The sequence below is a fragment of the Poecilia latipinna genome, unplaced genomic scaffold, assembly GCF_001443285.1.
Source record: "Poecilia latipinna isolate Pla-1442-1.1 unplaced genomic scaffold, P_latipinna-1.0 Scaffold774, whole genome shotgun sequence".
Classification (NCBI taxonomy): Eukaryota; Metazoa; Chordata; class Actinopteri; order Cyprinodontiformes; family Poeciliidae; genus Poecilia; species Poecilia latipinna.
Genome location: NW_015113390.1, coordinates 119,955 through 133,181, shown reverse-complemented (window position 1 = coordinate 133,181; position 13,227 = coordinate 119,955). Strand labels below are relative to the sequence as shown.

The window sequence follows — 13,227 nt, the reverse complement described above, 5'->3', positions numbered from 1 at the left end:
GGGGGGGTGGGGGCCCAGTAGCCCCCCCCAGGGCCCCCTAAAAAAATTGGAAAATTCCCAAAAAAAAAAAAAAAAAAAAAAAAAAAAAAAAAAAAAAACAAGGAGGTTTTGCTTTCTGTATTGGAACATAAATTGTTAATAAGCACAAAAGTCTTTGTCATCTGAAGCATTTTGAACAACAAACCTATAGAACAGCCAGACTTCATAGTGACACTGGGGGGATTGCAGAGAAAAGACCCAAAAGGATTTTTTGACGGGCTGTCATTTGTGAAACAATAATACAGAAATTCCTGTGCTTGTCCAGCTCTTTTTCCTCAAACATATATTCATTGAATTTTTTTTTGTAAAGGAGGTACAACAGAGACCACATAAAAAGCAGTCCCAGCAACAATGCAAAAAAATGCAGATTAATCAAACTACGTATAATAAAATAAAAGCATAACTGAATAAGCAACTGACAGTATATTTAGAACAAAAACCCTAGATAAATTACTTTGGTAGGTAAAGAATGGATCCCAAGGGTGATAAAATTAAAAAAAAAAGGCTTATCCTTCAAAGCTTTGTGCTTCAAGTGGAATGATACCAGCCACAGCCTGCTTCCACTGACCGAGGGTGGGGGCTTTCTCACTGACCCATATGGCAGATTTTTGTTGTGAAGATCAGCAGGAAGCTCCTCAATCAGTCCCAACAAGAAAGCCCTTGTGCTCAGATGCAGACTCTGCTTACAAATTATATCAAACTGTTGAGCTATTACACCCCAGAACTGTTACATATATAAGGGCAAGTCCACAAACAGAAAATAAATTATCCAACAGCAGATTGACATTTAATACAGAGTTCTGACAGCACTGCTTTCATCCTGTATCTGGCCTCAGGAGTGATATATACAATATAGCCTATAAAAGATCTTAAATTTTCTCTCCCAAAAGGAGTTAGACACCAGAACCTTTGAGGGCCGCACAAGGCCTCCCAGTCCGTAGCCTCTATTGTACCCACATCCGTTTCTCATCTGCCTTTTACTGTTACATTGAGATCATTGAGGGCCCTATTCACTTTCTGAGTGAAAGATTTGAGTTATTCACCAATAGAGATTCTATTACTTTTTAGTACTTTGAAAATGATCAAGACAGTATCACAATGAGCTGATCAGGCAGACTGATTAAGTTGGTCATCTCCACTTGTCTAGCTACAGAGTGGTTACGGAGAGATTTTTCTTAGAAAATGGCAACAATCAGTGGTTCCTTGTGAAATGCATATTGTTAGTATCTGCAAATGTAGCTTTATATTCCACTTTCATGTGTAACTGGAGACCACTTGCTCTGTGCTGATCTAAAGTGAACAATTTTCTGTAATTCCTTCATTTATTCTTCAACTAAAACAGACAACAGGAGAACGTGCAGATTATGGACTGCTCACACCAACACTGAAGCAAAATAAACGTATGAAGACTCAATACATAGGGGTCAATGTAATGTCAAATGTCTTACCTAAAGACACATTTGAGTTCTGCATGAGCAGATAAGCACGATATTTGTTTGATGAGCAGTGCGATTCCCAACATCAAAACTCTCCAGAGGAGTGTGCTCAATTTCCCTTTAAAGTATTCCAGGTGTTTTGCAAAGACTGAACATAGTTGCCACTATAATGTTAAATTTACTGTCAAAAGTGCCATATTCATGCTGAATGTTTGACTCATGCTCAGAAAATTTCATGATTTGGATCTTAACTCCTGCTGCAGAGGAGGGAAACTAATGTGAAGTTTCTTTCAAATGACAATAATATGAGAAGTAATGCCAGTAAAAAAAAAAAGCAACAATAGTTAAAGAAAAGTGAATCAGAATTTACTCAGATTTGCTTAGATTTGGTAGAATTGGTGCAGACAAGAATTTTACTTAATTTTTGTACACTCAGCTTACAGACAAAAGTCAAAACGATTGGTTTAGAGCTTCCAGACGTTAGAAAAGATGTCTGGCAACACTTGCTGCCGGTGGGATTAAACGGGTTAATGTCTGTAATGTTGTAACTTCAGAGAAGATGCACAACACCAAAAGAACTTGTGTTTACATATATGTGTATGCATGCATGCATGTACATACAATAACTGAAAAAAAAAGACTCGCTATATGGTGCAAATATTCAGATTTTATTTTACAGCAGAGCAGCTGCTTACTTTGGCAGTACAGTGTTCATTGTGTTCATCAGACAGACAGCCTGGGGGAACAAACAGGTACGGATACAATACGACTTGATAAGGTCTTCAGTTCTATGTCCATTTATCTAATATTTTACTTATCTTCATCTTGGGTTGTCTGTTTTCTTAAAGCCATTTTTCTGTGCAGCTATTTGGTGCCAGAATATTAAGGTCAGGGTTAAAGTATTGTCATGAGTGCATGAAAAACTGTGTGCTCAGGAACCAAAGTCCACGTGCTTTAATTATAGATTCTCAAAACATGCTAGTTCTTTTTATCTTTATTTCTTTTATTAAACTGAACGTGAAGAGAAAGGCACACATTAGTAATGTATGAGAGTTGAAAAGCTTGGATTGATAAGAAAACAATATTCCCTAAATAAACATTACAACTTTTTTCAATAAGAAATGACTACAGCATTTTCTAGATGCTCTAATAAACTACCCTCTATTTAGACTCAAGTCTAAATAGAGGGTAGTTTATTGCAACCAGACTGAGAATCCAAAGTTTAAATAAAAAATAAAACTAGTTTAAAATTTCCTCAAAATTTAAAACCACTCTTGGGCATACTTGTTTAAATAACATTCATGCACAACACAGGGGGAACTCAAGGATTTAGTAGATTTGGGTAGAAATCAGCTCAAAACTGAATCACTCATAATAATTCTTGCCTGTTTTTTTGACGTGATTAAAAGCACTGGAAGGAAAGCTCATTAGAATATTACCCATGTCGGTGCAATCAGTGGGATTTGTGCATCTGTCATCTCAAAATTGTACATAAATATACTGCTCAAAAAAATAAAGGGAACATTTCACTTTAATTTTGTGTGTGGCTCCAAATCCAGGCCTCCATTGGTTAATAAATTTGATTTCCATTGATGATTTTTGTGTGATTTTGTTGTCAGCACATTCAACTTTGTACAGAACAAAATATTCAATGAGAATATTTCATTCATTCAGATCTAGGATGTGTTATTTGAGTGTTCCCTTTATTTTTTTGAGCAGTGTACATAACCATGTGTCTTCAGTGTAAGCAAGAATATTAACCTTTTCCTTCTTAAGTGTCTGATCAGAAAATGGGATAGAATAGAATAGAATAGAATAGAATAGAGTAGAGTAGAGTAGAATAGAATAGAATAGAGTAGAGTAGAATAGAGTAGAATAGAATAGAATAGAATAGAGTAGAGTAGAGTAGAATAGAATAGAGTAGAGTAGAATAGAATAGAATAGAATAGAATAGAATAGAATAGAATAGAATAGAGTAGAATAGAGTAGAATAGAATAGAATAGTGTTTATTTGTCATTACACCCTGAAGCACAACAGAAATGGTTGCTCCCACTAAGTCACCCTTAGCCATCGAAGGAAAATAGTCATTAAAAGGACCAAAATGGACAAAAAACATGAAAATAACTAAGGAATGATAGATTTAAGAAAAATAAAAAATAGGTACTACCCTAAAAACAAATAAAATTGCTGAGGAGCGTCAGATTTTGGTTTGGGGTATTATGGGATTCTGTTTGTACTCGATTGTGTCTGTCCATGAATGTCAGCAGTTCTTCTCAGATGGCCCAGGAGAAGAAGTTGTTGGTCAGTCTTGTTGAATGTGAAACGCCTCGCAGATGGTGGCAGAATGTGAGGCATCTTCTGTGGTGGCCTTAGTTTTCCTGAGGCAACGGGATGTTGCAATAAGTGCAGCCAATGTCTTTTTTTTTTAGTCAGTGCTGGTCTAGTCGGTGACGGTTTCCACTCGTATGCCACTGATGAGGAGGGGAGCTGGATCCTTTTTGTTTTCCATGGAGTCCACAATGAGTTCTTTGGTGTTTTGGACTTTCAGAGTCTGGTTGTTTTCTGGTGATCAGGTGGATTTTACTTCTTATCCTGGATTTTATTTCTTGCCCTCTTCACAGATGAGGCTGACTATGGTGGTGTCATCTGCATGTGATGAAGTTTATTGGGTGGGTATGAGAGCAGTCTTAGATTGTTGTTCAAAAAAGTATTGATTCCAGGGGATTAAATATGAGGAGATGCCACATTTTCTGAAATATCTTTTGTAAAAATCTGTAAATTTGCTTCAGCCTCACAATTAAGCTGCAGTTTTTTGATAGTCTTTCAAATAAAGCCCCTCTAAAATGCATATACGACAGCTTTTGACTGTAATGTTACACAGTTATAAAAAAAAACGTCAAGGGGTTTGAATACAATGTAGAAACCTAACTGTCCTTCTGAATCTAATACTGTTAGTTTGTAGCACAGGTATTCAAAGAACATGAACGAGTGACATTGTATTTGGAAAGTAAATGTCTAAGCATGCTTCAAAAGACTGCAGCAGTGAATGTCAGATTGCTCTTTCATTAAACATCACAAAGATCTTGCTGTTACAGTTTGACATAATTTCTCTCTGACGAAAAATCACAAGAGGTTTTCTCCAGATCAAAGTTCACTGTCATTCCAAAGTCTGACAATCACACATTTTAGTCTGATTTTTTTATTTTGTATTGATTTTCATAACTTTGTATAAAACATCAACAGAAGTAAACAAAAACAACCCACCCTAAATCAACAAGGAGCACTACAGTATCCGCATAAAAACATACATATAGCCTACATACACAAAGTACAGACAGACATTCCCGGGCCTGGTTCGAAGTAGTCAAACTGTTGGACAGCCAAGTGAGCAATACATTGAATGTAAAAAAAAAAAAAAAAAAAGAAAAAGAAAAAAACAGAGGAAAAATTAAAAAGAAGAAAGAGTGGAGGGGACAGTCCTCATCTCTCTGTAAGAAAGATTGCAATGGACTCCAGATCCTCCAGAATTTGTCTGACTTTTGATGAAGATCATGAGTCAGTTTTTCAGTTTATTCTGATTTTTAATCAAAAAGATTAATATTCAAAAATGCTTTTTTTTTCTCTCTCACATTTCCTGTATCAAGATAAACCTCAATCTAGTGATCATAGTGGTTGGTTTGTGTGTCGTTAGGCCGGGTGGGGTTGGACGGTGTGGTATTGACTGATATTAAGTGGTTTATGGGGGATGTGGGACATGTTGTGTTGCTAGTAAAGTACTTTACCTGTGACCATAAAGTTCTGTTGTGAAATGTTCATGTTCCAAAACCAAACAAATATTACATTTACAAAAATAAATAAATGTTTTGTTTTTTTTTTCCGCTTTTAGCAATCCATCATTTAATTTTGTGATCACCATTGAACCACCAATATAATTTAGAATTTGAATAAGGAGCTTCAGTCTTTTGAGATCACTGACTATAGTTTATTGTAAGTCAAACAGGTGAAAAAATAAACTTTTGGTCTGCTCCACTGTTGCTCTATTAGATGGAGAAGCACCAAAAATCTGCTTGGACAAGATAAGAGGTTTCTCACATTGCTGCTACTGCTTGTAGCCACTCACCGGTCATTCGTGTCGTGCTTGTCTACCTCCCTGCCAATGTCCTCGGTCCTGGCAGAGAACCAACTGCTGGTAACTTAATTTCTTCTCATGCATTGTACTTTTACCAAAGAGACACACATATGGTGCCGCGCTGAGTCAAAAACGCAGCAATATAAATTTACGCGAAAGCAGTGGAAAATTAGACGTTTTCACTCAAATGAAAACTATTAGTATATAGTATCTTTTACTTCTTACTGTTTTGGCTCAGTAATTTACTTCTTACTGTATAATTATATTGCCTTTTCTGTTGACGGTCAGAATATACATATAATTAAGTGGTGTGTATCTTGTGCAGTGAGCAGAAGAGTTATTCAGGCTTCAAAACACATGTTGTGCTTACATACAATGTCTTATTTTTGTATTTGCATTCAGATTTTGCAATGGAATTAAATCTAAATTTTCTTATGATCTACATTGTGGAAAAAAATATTGCATGAGCATTTTGACGCAGCCATGCATTCTATGTATATTCTCCAATATACATATTATATCATCAACATGTGAGGTGTGTCGCTGTCTTTTAGTACTTCAGAAATTAGCAAGAGAGTCAAAAGTTTATTATCAGATCTCACCTGATGTGATTTATCTGATGTTTTTTTTTTTTTTTTTTTTTTTCTGTAGAAAAATTTAAAAAAAAGCTTTAGCGCCATCCCTGGCCACCATTTGGGCAGAAAACAACAGAAAACAAAGTACTGTTTTCTGTTAGTTTACTACATGTTTTCAAAGGGAAAAACATGTAGTAAGAAGATAGTTCACAAAATAACAGCAGCGCTATCTGAATATTTTCCAATAATACTAAGTAGAGAGTGAAAACAACAAAGCAGACAAGGTAGTCTATATCTCCTGTGACCTGTGGCGCCATAAATTGCACAAAATATTCTAATAGACTCTTACTAATAATAACCTTTATCAAAAAGGAAAGCCCACCAATGACCTGCTCAGTGTATTAGCCTCAGGCCAAATCCAGCCCTTCAGACGAGTTGACACGGAAATTGGAAATGAAATTTGTGAAAGTCTTAATTCTGCACTGGAATCCGAATGTGCTACTTTTACTTGGAAACAAAAAGAAGAGATATGCTTTTATTGTAAGGCCACCGTGTTCCTGAATTCAGTAGCAAAGCGAGCTCTCTTGTACAGTCCTCCAGCAGTGCTGCATTTTAACTAGGTACTCTGTACACACACACACACACACACACACACACACACACACACACACACGGAGAGAGATGTGATTATCTCCAAAAAATGCCAGCTTGGGCAAAAAAAAGAAAGCTTAATGTGGAGATTTTTAAGAAGACAGGCATCTACGTATTTATTTAGAGAAGTCAAAGGTAAAGTAGTGCGCTAAGGTTGTGGAAAATAGTCAAACTTATTCTCAACCTGCAACTACATTTTAAAATATCAGACTAAAACTCACCATGAAGTACAAAACCTTGCTTATTTTTGACTGTTATTTATGTAAATGATAGATATTTTTTGTACAGTAACTACAAAGTTTCAGTTGTCTGTATTCGTGGCTTGCATTTTATTATCCTATAAAACTCCTAAGTAAATATTCTATTAACAGTATACTTTAAATATGTTCTTAGTTTCAGCCAGTGGTTTGGCACATTTGCTTATGTGACCCTCTGTGCAGATGAACCGCCCGCACTTGTCCTAGGGTATAAAACTCCCTAATCAAAACTATGAGCTGGTTCCACAAGTCAGGAGCTGATAACTAAAACCTTATTTTTAGATTTTTCCTGGCACTTCAAGTAAACCTGCAGTCTGAGAATGAGTTGTTTTCTTGGGAATATAGAGAAACATGGTTTTGCTCAGATGGTTCTATATTTTTCACTGTCTGAATTCGTACCTTTATAGAAGTAAAACATTTTTTTAACACTGGTCTAGATGTATTACTCTGTTAAAAACTGGAGAAATATAATTTCCTATTTTAACTCACAACAGAACTCTCAGTGCAGCATGTAAGATCAGCAAAAGGCTTCTCACTGTTATTCCTCTTTTTTGACATAACGTGTTAAACATTTAATAGCAGTCCAGCACAAGAGTAATAAATGCACTAAGTAGTTTTAAAGCACTTGGGGGCATGATGTTCCATATTAGGTAATGCCGGTTCGGTCTGTTGTGAAGTAGAGAAGAAACCAACCTATGGATGAAAAAATGCACTTTCAGTAGTGTAGTTTGACAAGGTTCTTTAAGCTTTTGTGTTTGTCGAAAGAATATAAAAATTTTAAGAAAAATAAAAATTCCAGCTGACATTTTGAATATAGCAACCCTCTCGGTCTCTGTATTTTGATGGTTTACTCTTATATGGTGTAGTCTGCTGTGCACGCAGATAAAAGCAGTTTGTTTTAGGGTGATAAAAACATGAAAAAAAAAATGAAATGAGGAAACTAATTATGGACAAATTGAAAACTGTTTATTTCTCAATATGTACATCATCCCATTAAATATTGACACTATTGCTTGTTGCAGCTGCAGGATGAGATTAATCCATTTTTGTTTTGAAATTGCAGAAAACTTACATCTGTCTGTCTCTCTCTAAAGATTGCTTATGCAAAAGACTTTGGGAATATTCAACCACATTAGGATTAATACTTCCTAATTTGGTGAATTATTATATCCATGTCCAACTCAGGTCTCAAGTCTTTAATGACTGAAATGGACATTCTCAGGATGCTGTTTTCTTTCTTTTACCCATAGTTTACAAATGCCAGTGATTAATGCATGCTTCTCTACCAGGCTATCTGCACCTCTATCAGAACTGTGATTAATGGTCCTGTGAACTATGGCACTTCAGAGAAGACAAAATAAATACTTTACTTAACTAATCTATTCTTGTTGAGTTCTTATTCTTCCACTGCTGATTACATAAAGTAAAGATTATTAATGACAGCTGTGTCCCAGATCTCAAGTCCAATTTGAGTCTAGAATCGAGTTGAGAGGTCAAATCTGATGTCTGTGGATTTGTAACTTAAGTGCAACTGTTATATCTTATTTCATCTATGACTTTTTCTCCAAATTGTACACAGCAGCCATAACAAAAAACAAAAATGTTTTAGTTTGTTTATTTTAAAGCATTTTGTCTCTGACTTAACCTTGTTTCCCCTCGTTATTCTAATTACACCGGAAACCAGGGAGGAAGGCAAACCTCCTCTTGTCTGGTTCATCCTTGGATACCAGGGTTTTCAGGCATAATGCTGTTCAGGAAAGGAGAAAGGTTCTGCTCCATGAAGGAAAATGTGTTTTGTTGTTGTCAACCCTTGAGCAAAAGCAAAAGACATTTTTAAGATTCTGGCTGAAGCTGCCGAGTGTCATCATCCAAAGCAAAACGAGCTCTGTGCCAACATGGTCTGATAGGCCAGTCAGAAAAGCAGAACCTCTTCCTCCAAAAGCAACATAAAAAAAGTCAGATTATAGTTTGCAAATGGTTTTGCGGACAAGGAGTTTGAAATTTAAAACATGCTGAAGTTAGAATTGAAGTGTTATCCTAAATATTCGTTTTTGTTTTTTTTTAAAAAGGGGGTAAAGCTTGTTCATCTGTGCTAAGAAGTGTAGCTTCAGTAATCAACACACACACACACACACACACACACACGCACACACACACACACACACACACACACGCACACACACCTACACACACACACACACACACACACACAGGACCGTGCTGTGGGATACAAGAGGGACAATGCCTTCTGGAATTTCACATTGGATCATCTGATCTTTTTGAGTTACTGCTTCACCTTTGGTTTGATCAGGAGCAAACCAGACAGAGTGTGTTATTAATAAAATCAGTGTGCTTGTCAGGGACATTAAAGGTAACTGAACAATTACATGCAAACTCACAGTGAATCTGATAAGAAAGCCGTCATCAGTGATTGGACTCATGTTTTACACCCATAACATTTTAAAATCCCCAAAAAAAAAAAAAAAAAAAAAAATCTGTAGCTGTAGATATCTGCATGTTTGTTGAAGATAAAGTTGAGATAGCGATTTAATGGTTGTGTCATCGCTGGATTGCTTGTTCAGTAATGAGCTACTTTTCTTTTTTGAACAAGAGAGAAAACTGATATATGAGATTCTATTTTTGGTTTTATAGATCAAATTGCACACTAGTCAGCACCTCACCAGTCATAACCTTTACTGCATGTCACTGCTCACAGGACTCTCTTCAGACCATTTTCTTTAAACCAGAATTATTGCTATGCGCTGACGTCCCAGTAGCGCACCGATTTCTGAAATACTCAGATCAGCCAGTCTGACAGCCATGTAGCTTAAATCCCGTCTCTGCCCTCTTCAGAGGCTCGACTTGAACTTTATTAAGTCATCTTCTCCCAGTTTAGAGGCTGAAATTAAATGCAATTGGTTGTTTTACCATCTCTTATAACAAACAATTGAAAAAGTGTATAAATTGAGCAGGCGTAAATGTTGACTCGTCGAAGAACAATGCTAAATTTCATCCAAGCCAAGAAAATAAATCCATCCCTTGACTGCAAGGCAAATATAATTAATTCTAATTCATTTACACCTGCAAACTACATACAGATGTAATTCCACTATGTCTTTGAACGCAAACACAAACTCTGCATTGGCTTGGAAATTAAATAATTCTCCACATGCCCGCATTAGCCCTAAAACCTACATGTCTTCCCTTATCAAGGCTTAGAGAATTATGGCATGCGTTATCTAACTGGGGACCAAGCAGCACGCCAAAGACAAACTCATTTACATACCCCACATCTCCTGTTTACATGGCACCCATTTATCATCAAAGACAACTTTATGGATAGGTTTTTCAGGCAGTGAGCGATATTAATCCAACACAGATCTAACAGGAAACAGAGAAATCACAAGCCAGAGGGCAGCAGTTACTTATCTGTATGTTGGAGGCCCATGTCGGGTAAAGATCCCAGGCAGATAACGTGCATAAGTGAGCAACAGCGACGGGAAGAAGACAGAAGGTGCTGCAGGATCAGGGTTGCTTTAGCTTAGGCATTTTGGCTTTTCCTGCTGTGCTACACTGTGCACAACATGGATCATATTTAAGAAATAGATGATACCATATGTTTTCATGAAACATTATATGCTTTAACTTCACCTGGGATATCTACACAGTCCAAACTAAAAGAGCATAATAAAACCACCTGGTGAGTTTGTTGCATTGGTTACATTGCAAACATTTGGTGGATGTGTATAGTATTTGTTTTTGTATTACGTGTGGATACAACAAACTGGCTTTCTAAGATTTATTAAGGTGATCTACTACACATTCTGAACTGCAACATTAAATAATCTGTGATAAAAAATGAGAAAAGAATGCCGAGGAGCACAGCCCACAAACTGTACAGATCCATTGTTCTTAGGATGTCAAGGCTCTGAGGGAAAATCTTTCAAAATGCTAAGAGAGAGTGTTACGACTGGCGTCGTAGGGTTAATTATACAAACATGAGTGTGCAGGTACTGGCTTTCCAGAAGACGACAGAAACGTCTAATTGGCTGCGTCCCGGAGGTGACGAATATAAAGGCTGCTGAAGCGGACTTCCTGTGTTCCATCCTCTACTCATCTCCACCTCTTTCTTTTTTTCATCTGTTGTCAGAGTTCTGGAGTGTAGGAGTGAGCTGCCGTTTATGTTTTCTTAATTTTCTCATGTTTTTCTTAGTTAGTTAAGTTTTTGTCCTTTGGTTTATTTACTTTCAATTAGGTAAGTTTCTGTTACTATTTAGATAGTTTCCTTTTGTGTGTTGTTTTCGGCTATAGCTCACTCTGAAGCCAAATACTCCGATTGGAACATCTTTATCAAAAATACATCTTTTTTAAAAATAAATCATTATCAACTGTTCAACTTCGTGTGTGTCGGTTGTTGAGATCTGAGGAGGATGGATCCTTCATGATGCGACCTGGCCATAACAGAGAGTAAATCCTGCAGATGGGGAAAAGATGGCTTACACCAATCTCTGTGGGATAGATGGGTAAGGTTACTCTCTCGCTTATAGTCAGGAAGTAAGATTTCATTATAAATAATTGTAAAATATATAATACATGTTTTAGTGCTTCATCAGGCCTGAGATTTTACAGATGGAAACAACAAGAAAACACTTGCATAAGGTCTCTGTTCACAGAACCAGCAACATCTCTCCTGACACCCACCGCCAGTCTGCTGTATTGTTCACATGCTGTCCCCGGAGTGAGTCAATGTGAGCGAGGAGTGAGAAACGAGAACAAAAGCAAGGAAGAGATAGAGGCAGTGTATCACGAGGGGGGCATTTTTATTGTCGGTATATGTACACCCATTCAATAAATTAGAATATTACTGAAAAGTCGATTTATTTTAAGAACTTTACCACTGAGAAAATACACTGCAATGATTAACTACACACAGATGGATAGTTGAAAGTCTTTATTACTGTTAAGATGATTTCCCACCTAAATATGAGAAAAAGGTTTAAGACAAAAAATATATATTTTTTTTTAAATAGAAATGTGGGCTTGATTAACAGTATGTTTAATACCTGCTTAAAATAACTTTTAATCTGACAAACGAGATTCATCAGGCAGTATATTTTATTTGATTGTGTTTTTAATTAGATCAGCATTGTTTCTACTTTTACTTTAGTTCAGCTCTTTCTTAGTGATTCTAGTTTATTGTTTATTTCTTGACTCTAGTTATTCTTTTTAACTTTAATTATGTTCTGTATATCTACTTATTTCTTAGTGTTAGGTTTATTTCCTAGTCCCCTGTCTACTCTCCCCTGCACCCCGTGCCACTTTCTCTCTCTCTCTCTCTCTCTCTCTCTCTCTCTCTCTCTCTCTCTCTCTCTCTCTCTCCTCACACCTGTAATCAGTTAACCAACCAGCCCAGGTCCATTGTTCCACATTCACTCTCCCAGTACGTACACAGTAAAAATGCCAGTGTTGAATTAACACCCAAAAGTGTCTATATGTGTCCAAGTCAGCAGATGTTAAAGTAACACTTTTGAAAGTTTTTGTTAAATTAACATTGGTCTATAATACTGAAATGGGTTTAAGAGAAGCTAAACTTTCCATTTCTGTGTATTGTTTTGAATATTTTCCACTGGATTTGATTGATATTGACACCTTGTGGGTCAATTATTTACTTTTTTAACACCACATTATGTTTTGTGATCAACACTACACTGGTGTTACTTTTAATATATTTTAACACCAGCAACATTGTAAATGTTAATGTGACTCTGTATTGTTAACACCAAGCTGACTTGGACACATATAGACACTTTTGGGTGTTAATTCAACACTGGCATTTTTACTATGTACACTCTTTTGCTCCTCTCACTCTTTGCTGGTTCTTCCCGTGATATTAGATCCTGTTTCCCACTCTTGTGCCTTGGCTTTCATTTGTTCCTGATTATTTTTTGTTCTCCTCTGGCTCCCTGTGGTTTTTGTGAGTTTTTCATGAAAACATTCAACAGGATTCATACTCCCAGCTCCTGTTTGCATTCTGGTCCATCCACAAACCCACAATTCATGACAGCTTTTTAGCCCCCCCCCCCCATCAACGACCGCCCCATCTGCTTCGCACCCGCGCCACTAACTCTCGAGGCACACG

At 36.7% G+C, this 13,227-nt stretch overlaps 1 long non-coding RNA gene across 1 annotated transcript in view; it reads left to right on the top strand.

Annotated features, from left to right (window-relative positions):
• LOC106955895 (uncharacterized) overlaps positions 1-11,962 on the top strand; it is a 16,242-nt gene extending 4,280 nt beyond the window's left edge. The window contains exons 2-3 of the long non-coding RNA XR_001426674.1: positions 7,978-7,983; positions 11,311-11,962. This is a non-coding gene — a long non-coding RNA (uncharacterized LOC106955895). The remainder of the gene's footprint in view (positions 1-7,977; positions 7,984-11,310) is intronic.
• The last annotated feature ends 1,265 nt before the right edge of the window (positions 11,963-13,227 follow it).